At 56.1% G+C, this 12,610-nt stretch overlaps 1 protein-coding gene across 2 annotated transcripts in view; it reads right to left on the bottom strand.

Moving 5' to 3' along the window:
- PIK3R5 (phosphoinositide-3-kinase regulatory subunit 5) overlaps positions 1-935 on the bottom strand; it is a 65,028-nt gene extending 64,093 nt beyond the window's left edge. The window contains exon 1 of one of the 2 annotated variants that reach the window (XM_054846832.1): positions 721-935. The gene's annotated coding sequence lies outside the window, so the exon portion shown is untranslated. The remainder of the gene's footprint in view (positions 1-720) is intronic. The other variant, XM_054846830.1, reaches the window with a different exon arrangement.
- Between the last annotated feature and the right edge of the window lie 11,675 nt (positions 936-12,610).

The following is a 12,610-nucleotide window of genomic DNA, read 5'->3' as shown; positions in this document are numbered from 1 at the left end:
GCGGGGCCCATCCCCACCCGTGGGGTGACACCAGCTCCTGGCCAGGGGCACAGCCGGCCACAGACCACCCTGGGCTGTGAGGGGACCCCGAGGGAGACACGGCGCAGGGTGTCCCCTTCCAAGGCTGCAAGGGAAACTCCCCAGCCCGGGGCAGGTGACCCCCCCACTGACAGAGATACCAGGTGCAGGGTTCCCCCTTCTGACATTGCAAAGACCCCAGGGAACCTCCCCCCAGGGGAATCAGTCACAGGGGACCTCCCCCAGGTTATACATCCCTCTGGGTTGAAGGGGGAGCCCCCAGATACATGAGACCGCCCCATCACACCGGGTTCATTCCCCCTCCCCAGTTACTTGGACGCCTCGTTTATATATAGCCCCCCCAAAATTACATAGACCCCTCCAGGCACCCTGGTGCACAGTGCTCTCCCACTACACGGACCCGCCATGCCCACTGGGTGCACAGGCTCCTCGGTTACACGGACACCCCGGTTATAAGGAACCCCCTGCTCGCCCGCCCCCTCCACGGGCACTAGGTGTACGGAGCCCCCCCCCGCATTTACATGGTCACCCCGGTAATACGGAGCTTCCCGGTTACACCGGGCAGGCACAGAGGGTGCACGGACCCCCCCACCCCGGTTATATGGACACCCCCCGGCTACCAGGGCGGCCGCGGGCTGCAGCACCCCCGCAGCCCGACCCCCGGCCCCGCGACTCTCCCACCTGGAGGGCGGCTGCCGCCGAGGCTCCCTGCCCATCCTCGGCACGGCTCGGCACGGCACGGCACGGCACGGCTCGGCTCGGCTCGGCTCGGCTCGGCTCGGCTCCCTTCGGCTCGGCTCGGGGCGGCACGGCTCGGCACGGCTCGGCACGGCTCGGGGCGGCGCGCCCCGCCGGGCTCCACGCCGGGCTGCGCTGCGCTCCGCTCCCCGGCGGGCAGCACCGGCCGCACCGGGGGGGGGCGGGCGGGCGGGCGGGGCGGGGCTGGCGGTGGGGCCCGCCCCACACGTGTGCGCCCACTGGCGCCGGGCACCGCCCGCCCCGCCCCGCCGCACATCCGTACCCCCGACACCCAGCCCTCGCCACATGCCCTCCAGCCACCCCTCACCCCTTCCTCTGTCCATCCATCCATACCTCCCTCCATCCATCCTTCCCTCCATCCATCCATCCTCCCCTCCTTCCCTCCCTCCCACCACCCTGTCATTCATTCAGCTAGCCATCCCTTCAGCCATCCACCCCTCCACCCATCCATCCTGACACTCATCTGTCCCCCCACCACTTCCCCCCATCCTTCACTCTTCCATTTGTCCACCCCTCCATCCATCCATCCCTTCCTCCTGCCATTCTGCCATTTATCCATCCATCCATCCACCCCTCCATTCTTCTACCCATCCACCTCCCATCCATCCACCCATCCATCCCACCATTCTGCTATTCATCCATCTACCCTTCCCTCCATCAATCTCCCCTTCTTTCCCTCCATCCACACACCTTTCCTACCCTCCAACCACCACTCCATCCTTCCCTCCATTCATCTGTCTGTCCGTCCCTCCAGCCATCCACCTCTCCATTGCCCCATCCCTCTCTCCCTCCCTCCATGCCTCATGTATTATGTGAGCTTGTTTCCCTTCCCTCCCTAGGCAGCCCTTTACCCCTCTCTGCTGGAAGAGCCCTCAGCACCTCTCCAACAGCACAAAGCCACCCACGGCCCAGGCTGGGGACACGCTGCTGATTTCTGCTCAGGTGGCACCTTGGAATAGCCTTGTCCTGCTGCCTTCAAGGTCACTCCTGAGAAAGGGCCTGTGCCACCTCGGTCGCTGGCAATACTCACCCTCCACATCTGCCCGCTGGCCCATCTGCCACGTGGGGCTTGTGACCGGATCCAGCCCAGGTGATATCGCAGGCAGGGGTAAGAATCTGGCTTTGGGTTTCTTTGCGGGTTTCGTTTTTTCAGAAGAGAGTGACCGCTGCTACTGATGCTCCGAGACTCGAAAGCCGCTTGGGGGCCGAAATAGATGTGGGTTTCACAGTGAGATTCCAGTGAATTTTAAAAAAAGCAAACCCAGTCAGAACCAAAATTCCCTTTAATTGGTGACCCATTGAGACAACCACCCGCCGTGCAAACCACGTGCGATGCCGGTGCTCAGAGCCCCGGCTGCCTCCCGCTCCGGCTGCAGTGCCAAAGCATTGCCCAGCACCAGGTGAAACCCCCACGGAGGGGGACATGGGCTCTACCTTCACCAGCTTAGCGGCCACCAGCAATTCAGAAGAAATCCTCCGGCAGCAAAAATAGCAGGAAGGGGAAAGTCTCGTGTCTATGTCATGATGCCACCTGCCCCGAGGCACCGCTCTGCAAAATAGCCAAATATTCAGGTGGAGCGGGCTTTGCACCGCAGCATCTTCTCAGCTTGGGCTCTTCCTCCAAGCTTTAAAGGCTGGGTTCAGTTTTTGGGATGCCAACCTGATTTTTCCCTTCTGCCCCATTGCCACCTCCTGGTTTCAGACCCAGCTTTTCAAGCGTATCCCTGAACCAGAGGAATCAGGATGTGTCAGAGGGGCTAAATCTGCAGAGGCCAAACTTCTCCGGGTGTTGGAGCTGCAGCGTGTCCCCTTCCGTCCCATGTCTTCCCCACTTGACATGCTGTGAGCTGCTTGTTTTGCTCCTTGGGGCATGCTGCAGCCTGAGGAAGTTACCAAAAATGGTGGCTCAGGGGGCTCATGCCGGCGGAAGGAAGCAGAGGAGTGCGGGGAGGTACCGTGCCATGCCCCAGCCACCCCAAGGCAGCTGCTGCAGTTTGCAGGGACAAGAATGACAAACAGCAGCGTGGAGGCCACCGGGCTGGAGCAGCCCCCACCAGGAAAGGGCTCCAGGGTGGAGGCACCTCCAAGGGCTGCCGACACCACCATGCTCATGGGAGCTCCCGGGAGCAGGGCGCTGCACTCTTCTTTATCACTCAGTTTTTCTCATTTGAGTTCAGGAGAATCTGGGGACGTGGGTGCCACATTCCAGGGTGACAGTAGGGCAGGGGGAAGGGATCCCAGGTGGCTTTTAGTGGTCACATGGAGAACAGGGGAGGGAGCCCAGGGTGCTCCCACCCATGCGGCGGGGTTGCTCAGGCTGGCTGCAGTGACACCAGCAGCGATGCCAAAGCTAAACAAGCTCCAGCCGGCGTGGTGCCACAGAGCTTGGCTGCACGGCTCCAGAGCTTGGTTCCTTCCCCTCCAGCTGCCTGACCAGCCCCAGCCAGGGAGGAGGAAGCTGAGGCTGCAATCTGATGACACGCTTGTTTAGACCTTTGGGTTGTCGGTACCGGAGTAAACATGCCAGCGGCACGTGATGCGAAACACTGACCTGGGGTAAACTGTCTGCCAGGGAAAACGCAGGGCCAGCCGGCTCCGATGGACAAGCCTTGCACCGGAGACACGCAAGCTTTCAGTGCCGCTCTACCTTTGTGCTCTCATGGCCTTGTTTGTCCTTCCACAGCTGATGCAGCAAGATAAAAAGACCCAAATACCAAACGGCAAGTTCCAGCTAACTTGTCAGAAAAGCCTACGCCAATGCAAATTCAGAGGGCAGAGATCTGGCCGCATCATTGCTTCCAGATGCCCAGGGGACACCACCTCTGCTCCGAAGGATGCTCAACAGCCGATACGGGGCTAGAGAGAAAGTATTTAAATATGCATGTAATTTTTCCACAAGTGATTCCAAAGCAACTCATGGAAACGCTTGCTTGGAAGAAGAGCAAAGTAATTGCCACGCAAAGCCCCTTGGGTGATAGAAAGTGATTTCCATAGAGAACATTTCTAAGTAAATCAGGTTTCCAATGTATGCAGAGGGACTGGGGTGCATGAGGGCTGGCGGGCTGTAAACATTTCCCGTGAGAGCAGTCATTCTGCTTCGGTCAAATCCCTTTTCATTTCCAGGAACGTGAACTCACAAACCCAAATCTCCTTTGCCCGGCTTCTATTTTAGTTCCTCATCCTCTAAATCAGCACAGAGGTACCTCTGAGATGGCTGCTGAAGATGGGACTTACCAATAACTTGCAGAGGTGCTCGGAAATTCATCAGGGTCGTGTTCCCATCCCTCTCTTCTCAACACATTTCTAAAACCTGTATTTGTACCACACGCATACACACTTTCGTAAATCAACAACATGTTGCCAAGTCAGGCTTAGCAGAGTGGAATATGTCCAGATTTCTACGATAAATACGTGGAAGATGGTTGTTTTGTATCAAATCTCGCAATACAGATTTCTGCTTAGAATACAGTATTTATAGGCCAAACATCAGAATATTGCTTGTGATGGCCATCAGTCAGAGTATTTAGCTTGCTTGGGAATGTCCTATTTACAAAACCGCTTAAAATCCAGGCAGAAAAAAAGTCTGTGGTTAAAGACTCATTGCCCAGTTCATCACTGGAGGGCTCACAAACTCCTGCTCTCCATCTCCACATCCTCCACAGCAAAACCAGGAAAGGCTTTAATGTTGTGGGGTTAGAAACCAAGAAACTACCACTTTCTGCAAATGCATCTTTTCAAAGATTTTTTTTTTTCTTTACCCCCTCCAGCAGCGTTTCCCATCCGGCTGGTGAAAGGAGGCTCAGGGACAGCAGGGACGGGGCTGCTGCCCCAGGGGAGTGCTGCGGGTGCAGTGATGACCCTGCCTCTCTGCCGGCAGTTTGAGCCGACGCTGCAGCCCGTGGGGAGGAAGCTCCTTTCACAACCTCCCATCTCCCCAGGGATTTGCACAAGCGACTCTCTCCTCGCTGGGCCCCTCCTATGTGCCGGGGAGCCCGGGGACAAAGCCAGCCCAGGGTAACCCCCTCGCACTACCACATTACCCCAGTCAATGCCCCTCACTCATCTGCCCCCAGCTAAGGGCTCCCTATGTCTAAACAAGGGGGGACCAGCAGGCACAGGAGCTGGGAAGTGCCAAAAAAATCCCATGCAGGCTTCCACCTTCATCGTCCTCCCCTGCAGCAGCTTTCCACTGGGTTTCTGCAGGCAGACGCTGTATCTCTGGCCCTGCTGACCCTTCTCAGGAAGCCCAGTGGAAGGTCCCCTCTCCCCAGGCAGCACTTCTGCAAAGGCAGCCGTGCAGAGAAACTCTCCCTCCGCAGGCTGTGATCTCCCTTTGCAAGCTCAAATGCCCCCACACAGATCGATGCCTGCCCTGAAACCTCTCCCCCACCTCAAATCCACTACAGCCCTCTGCCCTCCCCATGGATACACTGCTATCTGGAGACCTGGGCAGGAGGCACAGAAACCGTGCAGGAGTCCAGCAGCATCTCCTGGGATGCAGCAGGCAGCGGGATGCAGGACTCAGCTGAACATCATCTAGGGAATGGGCAGGAAGAGGGACAGGCAGCCAGAGAGGTGCTGGCATCTCCTTGCTGGACTCAGACCAAGCCACACACTGGAAATATAGTAATTCAGCTCCCCAAAAATGCCAAGAAGTCATCATCTCCAGGCACGGGCCAACGGCTGCAGACAGAAGCTGGTACATCTCCCTGGGATGCTTTCACCGCTGTCTAGGCTGTGGGTCTGTCCTTCCATGGACACCAAGGCCATCGCGTACTGCTGTTCCCATGCCTGCAGAGGCTCAGCCGCCACGGCTCTAGGTGTGCTCGTTACTTCCTTCTCCCCATGTTCACATAACGACGGAGCTTCACAGCCCCAGCGGAGCGGCTCTGCGGCCTCTCCCTGCTGCCTGCACAGCTTCAGAGGGAAGGGGAAGCAGGATCCACAGAAAAAGGAACCTGCTTTTTCTCACTGGTTCCCCCCACGACTTATGTTTTTCATTTCTCTGCTGCAACTCAAAGGATACTGAAAGATTGCTCAACACCACCTGAGTCCGACCCTTGAGAAACGAAAATGGGCCATAGACTTCAGTGGTGGTACCTCTGACCTCAGATGTTCCTCTTCCACCTCGCAGGCAAGAGGTGAAAATATAACCTTAAATGACCTGATCCGGCGAAGTGGCGAAGGTTTCCTGGATGGCCCTGGGGTGGAAGGGCTACTGCACTGTCACACTTTCGGCAGGTGAACGCTGGTCTGATCTGCACTTTCCTGTTCTCCTGCCCCATGCAAGGGCTTGGGCTGCCTGGAGCAAACCCACACTAACTCCTGGCTCTCTTCCACCTCCTTTCTCAGGTGCCTTCTTCCACAGAGAAAGTCTGATCCTGGTCTTGGGTGATCATGGCTCAGCTCCCCGCGCTGCCACTGACATCCTGGTGGACATAAGCAGGTCACTCAGCCCTCCGTGCCTCAGTTTCCCATCTGTGAGAGGGCAATGCAGCAGGTCTTACTCTGGCTGATCCATCCTGCAGCCCTCGGGACCATTTCTATTTTAATCTCTGACATCTGCATGCTCAAAGCCACATGGATGCTTGCTGGAAGCCATCCACGCCTGTCATGGGGAGAAGCAAGAGGAGTAAAAGTCTGGGTGAAACTTTGATGCACTAAACCCAAACATTTTCCCCACTGTTAATATTAACAATTATAGTGGTAATTGTAAGAGAAGGAGCCACACACCCCTCCTGCCCCCATGGTCGCATCACACTGGTTTGGGTTTCCGAGCAAGCTGTGCATTGCTACACAAACGGCCGGTGCTCTTCCAGGCCCTGGGTTGTAGCTGGCACTGGGTGAAGCAGAGCTGTGGAAGAGGATGGGGTGCTCTTTTCCTACAGGAGAAACAGGGATGGAGAAGAAAGGGGTGCAGAAATCAGGGCTGGGATGGAAACCGAGGAGGCAGCTGGAACCGCAAGGGACCATTCCCTGCACCAAGGCATAACTGCTGTGTAGCCATCCCTGACAGACGTTTGCCCTGTTCTGGAGCCCACTGAGCACAGGGCATCTGCAGCATCCCTGGCAATGCCACCACAGCTCTGTCCTTACTGCTGGAAAGTCCTAACCTCCCTGATGCTAGTAAGTCCCATGACTTCTTTTATTGCTGGTGGCTTATGGAGAAAACTGCTTCACCATACTCCGTGATGACCTTTTCTTTGTGTCAAAACATCTGCCTTGGCTCGGTCCTCCTATGAGCACACAGCCCTGGCGCTGCCAGGTTTCCCAGCCCTTTGCTCACCTGGCTTAGCTTGAGCCACAGCCCCAGGTGGGATGCAGCACCATAGGGATGATTCCCCAGCATGGACCTGAGCAGAGGATTGGTTTGTGCAGTATCTCCTCATCATTCCTCACCTCTCAGCTTGGTGGGCATTTACCGTCTTGCACAAGAACGCACATTAGCAGGCAAAGATGTTCAGCTGCTCCAAAGTCAGGCTGTGCCTGCTCAGCTGCTGCCTTTTGGTCTGCTGCAAGGCTTTACTCAATGATTCCTTGAGACAAGACGCTGCTGTAAAAAGTCCCCTTTACATGCAGAGAGCTGGCCTTGTCCCAACCTTGCCTGAAAGAGAAACCTCTCTCCTGAAGCTGGAACACCCTGTTCCTCACATTGCAGACCTTCCTCTCCTGTCCCAGTTTCCCCAGGGCTTTGCAGCAGGGTGACTCCTGGTCTGGGTCACCCTCGGGGCCACAAGGAGCCCAGGGAAGGGGCAGAGCCCTGGGAAGGAGCCGGGGCTGGGAGCGGCTTTCCCATGGGCTGAGGTTTCCACCCTGTGTCCTGCCGGAGAACTGCAGTGATGGATGGGGCTGAGCACCGCTCCGTGGGGGAAGCTCAGCCGCCCCCGGCTGCACCCAGCTGGGCCATGCACCCCTGGAAAGCACCGTCCCGGGGGAGGGCTCTGCCTCTGGCAGCCTTCCTGGGGTCAGCCTGGAGGAGAGACGATGTGAGGCCGGTGAAAGTCAGTAGGTACCATGATAGCTGTGACCATGGTGACCCTCAGCCCAGCACCCTCTGTCCCAGCCACCTCTGAGCCTCCAGAGCCACAACCACCTTCCACAGACCAGAGCATCACAGCTCCTGGTGAACCGCTCAGCAGCGATCAATGCCTTCAGGTGCCAAAGCCTGGATTTGTAATCTTGCTCAGGCACCACAGGTTGAAGACGTGGCCATAACCAGTTGACCTTGCTCCATGTCATGATAGGGCTGAATAAATCACCAGAGCTGGTTGTCCCTCGGCAATGTCCTGTGCCACCTCCAGGCCTGGGGGAGCCAGCCACACTCCTGGGCAGCGTCGTGGTTTAACCCCAGCTGGCAACTCAGCCCCAAGCAGCCACTCGCTCACTCCCCCCCACAGCGGGATGGGGAGAGAGTTGGAAGAGTAAAAGTGAGAAAACTCGTGGGTTGAGATAAAGACAGTTTGATAGGTAAAGCAAAAGCTGTGCACAAGCAAAGCAAAACAAGGAATTCATTCCCCACTTCCCATCACAGGCAGGAGTTCAGCCATCCCCAGGAAAGCAGGGCTCCATCACTTGTAACGGTGACTTGGGAAGACAAACGCCATGACTCCCAACGTTCCCCCCCCTCTTCTTCTTCTTCCCCCACAGCTTTATATGCTGTGCATGACGTCATATGGTATGGAATATCCCTTTGGTCATTGGGGTCAGCTGTCCCGGCTGTGTTCCCTCCCAACTCCTTGTGCAACCCCAGCTACTCACTGGTGGAGCAGTGTGAGAAACAGAAAAGGCTTTGGCTCTGTGTAAGCACTGCTCCGCAGTAATGAAAACATCCCTATATTATCAATGCTGTTTTCAGCACAAACCCAAAACACAGCCCTGTACCAACTACTATGGAGAAAGTTAACTCTGTCCCAGCCAAAACCAGCACAGGCAGCCCACGCATGCAGATGTGGAGGTGGCAGGATTCAAAGGATGCTGTGAGCCTGGAGCATCTGCAGTCTCTGCTTCTTCCCTGGCTCACAGCCCTGCCACCCAGGGGAGCCATGAGTCCTCGAGGCAGCACCCGCCCAGCCGTGCATCCCCGCCAGCCCTGTTGCCCAAAGAGAGAGGCAAATTTTGGATGCACATATTATGATAGACCAGCGAGGCATCAGCTGTAAATCCAAAAATCAGAGCAGTGGGTAGAAACCACAGGTGCCTGCATCCCTCAGGAGCTGGGCTCTGCCTCCCCAAATATAGGTGCCAAAATACTTCCGTGAGTCCCAGCTCACAGGAGCAGGGGACAGCCGAGCTCCTCTGCTGGGATGCTGGGGGCTGTTGGTGCTCTCCAGCGGTTTGGCTCCCAAATGAGCCTGCAGCAGGGGAGGACCAGATCCAGGACAGCAAGGACGGGAGCTTCACCCTGCTTCCCAGCGCCCTGGAGGGGTCCCCCCACCCCGGCAGGCCCCATCCCCATCCCAGGGCTGGCGCAGGTGGCTCCGTGCTCAGACCTCGGTAGATGGCAGCAGGGTCTCAGGGTGAGTTTCAATGGAGGTCTTGTCTTCGTGAATATCTTTTCTTCTGTTTGTTTTAAATAAAAATAGCCACCCCCTACAAATCCACTGCAGATACATCTTGGGATAAGCAGAACAGGGAGAGGGACAATGGCACTGGCCAGCTGTGTCGGAATCATCTGTCCAGGTGACAAACTAAACGTCCTCTGCAGGCATCTGAATTATGCGCACAGATTAGCGGTGAGGAGAAAAAGGTTTATATCATGCTTGGGTAGATGGCAAAAATGGGACAGAGCGCTCACCTTCTGGACACAAGATCTCAGCCAACCCAAGCAAAAGAGCCCCAAAGCAGGGCAGAGCTGGCCTGCGCCAGCCAGGGGAGGTCTCTGCTGCACAGGGATAGCTCTGGCTGCCTTCGAGGGCAAGTTAGCTGCACAGAGCCAGGTAAAACATGCAAAAGGAGACATCGAGTTAGCAGAAATGCCATTTGAGGTCACTGCTGTCTTCAGTGGGAAAGGTTTGGGGCCATCCCGCTTCATCCAGAAGGACAAAGTCCTGACGCCAGCATCAGCCAGACATGCTTTCAGTAAAGATCTGCGGAGGACCTGACCTGACAGCAGTGGGGAATATGCAGGGGTTGTAGGAGGCAGGGAAATGCCGGTGCCCATCTCCTGAACAACCTCCGACACATGCCCTCAGTATGCAAAATCCCCAGGGGAAACCTCCCACAGGCAGTGAGATCTTCCCGTGCTGGGAATTCAGCTCCACTCCAGCAAATGAGCCACTGCTGAAATCTCACTGACTTCAACATGCCTTGAACCATGTATTTAATGTTTAGAATATGCTTTAAGGGCTTTTCTGGAGGGTTGCAGGTGAAAGGATGCTGGGAGCTTTGGGGAAAGCAAACTGTGATAGTAACAGCACCTCACAAACCTTTCAGAGATGCCCCCCAGCCTGCTTACCTGCAGAGCCCAGGCTGGAATAACTCCCAGGGAGGGAGCAAAGGGCAGGGGAAAGGGACGGGGCAGGCAGACATGTCCCCTGGACAGGTCCCAGGGTGGAAAAAGGTGGATGTGTCAACCGGGAACCTGGCAGTGGAGGATACCTGAGAGTTGCTGTGGCCTGTCTGGGTTCAGTGAGCCAGTCACCAAAATGGGGAGCTGCTTGCAAGCTGGTGGTGACCACAGCAAGTCTTTCCCAGGGAGACCTCACTGCCCGGAGCAAACAGCCATAACCACGGTGTTTTCACAAGCCCTGATGGAAACACCATTTAACTTTTCTCCTGGGCTGCAAAACTGCATCATGTTCACCAAGGGAGCACACAGCTTTTTGGAGCTTTTTATAAAGATACCAGAGAGCTGGCTCTGCCAGGTGACCCAGCAACCCCCCGGGAGCAGCCCCTCAGCAATCCTCCTTTGGGGTCAGAGCAGGCAGGGTGAGGGGACGTGCATGGGTGGGCTGCAGGTGGCCCTGAGCGAGGACCACAGCAAGTGCAGGACCTCTCCAAGCAGGAGACCCCCACAGACACTCTGCTGTCCTTAAATCCTTAAACTTCAATCAACTTCTCATCCCCCCAAGGGCTAGTTTTACCCTGATGCTCTAATTCTCATTTATAGCAAAGCCACTCCATGCCTGGAAAATCCTCCAAGGTCTCATCAGTGTTTCTAGGCTCAGATTTGAAAATTTTTGTGTTTAAATGAGATAATTATAAAACCAAAACCACTGGTCTATCAGAGGCCAGCAAGGGTGAATATGTTGCAGATACCTCTGTGCTCTCCAGGTCTCAGGTGGTGCAGAGTTGTGTACCTTCATCTGTGCATTTTGGGGTGACACAGGAACAGCTTACACCATATATTACACCATATAATTCTCACAGAAGTAACATTTTATTGCCTCTGTCACCACATACCTATCGATGCCACCAAGTGACTGGGAGACATGTGTCAGGGACAGAAAGAGAGAGCAGTGATACAGGCAGTGAGGTCCTGGTGCAGCGTTTGATGGATGTGAGTTGGTCACAGCTGGAATTCATCCTCTGATGGGCAGTGCCTGTGTGCATCGATCGGGGTGACAGGGACAGGCAGGACCCTAGAGATAAGGCTGTTTTCCAGCAGAATCAAAACCAGGCAGTGTGCTGGGAGAATGGTTTTGCTTTTCTCTAGCACATGACGAACACTGAAAAACAATAGGGGATTATTGAAACCACAGAGGGTAGGAATGGGGCATTAGCATGCCAGGACAGAAAAAGAAGCTTTTACCTCCTCCTACTCCTTGTTACTAAGGCATCTGGGAGCAGGGATGAGAACTGCAACCACCACCTGGCTTAAGTTTATAGCAGCCTTTTCTGCCACAGACAGCAAAGAGCTTTATAAAGGGTGCGAGCATCTTTCCCCTGCTGAGTATCTGGGGAGACTGAGGCTGACACAGAGTTGCCCACTTGCCTTCTCTCACTGTTGCCTCAATCCCCTCCTTCACACTTCTCAGCCCCTCTCCCCGCCTGCAGTCCTGGTGCTCCGGCACGCCGGGGCGTGTGCGGCGGGGATCAGCTTGCAGGCAGGCGACGGTGCCGCTGAGCAGCAGTCGACAGCGAGGAATTCAGCTCGACAAACAAGCACTCCCCAGCCGCTTCGCCCTTGCGTGGGAGCCGGATGAGACAGGGTGGTGCCCACCACCAGGCACTGGCACCCACCGCGCTGGGGCAGGGGGTCTGCCGGGTGGGTTTGGGGTGGTGCGGACCCCCCAAAGCACAGGAACGATGTGCAGGGAGTGCCGTGCCGGAGCAGATGTGGTGCTTGTTGGCTCTGCTCGCTCAGATGCATCCTTTCCCCATTGCCAACCCTTGCATGGGTGCAACGCTAATTAATGACACTGATAATGGCTGAAAGTGTGGAGACAGTCCCTAGAAAAGGCTCTGGAGCTTTGCGTATCCCAGGCCTGAGATGGAGTGGGAGGAAGACACAGGCAGGTTCCCTGGCCCCATCCCCAACACGCCACGTCCGGAGCTCACACAACACCTTGCTGCCTGGCCTGAGCCGCGCTCCCATTGCCTTACCAAAAGTTCCCTTGTTAAAAGGTTATAGCCACTCGAAGGCCACTTCATCCCAGCTTAATACATACTTAATTATAATTACTTTAGGACAGCTGCCAAAAAGAGACCGAATGCTGCAAAGTGCTCTGGGTAAGGCTCCTGAAAAACATGTTTCCCGCAGTCCTGCCACGGTGACATGCCTTTGCATGGGGCCGAGCACGGTCTCAGCAGCCTCCCTTTGCAAAAGTAGGTTGGGGGTGCCAGGAAGCCCCCCCCCCAGCACTCACCATGC

Source organism: Grus americana, chromosome 18 (genome assembly GCF_028858705.1).
Source record: "Grus americana isolate bGruAme1 chromosome 18, bGruAme1.mat, whole genome shotgun sequence".
Taxonomy (NCBI): Eukaryota; Metazoa; Chordata; class Aves; order Gruiformes; family Gruidae; genus Grus; species Grus americana.
This window is presented reverse-complemented; position numbering and strand designations above follow the sequence as displayed.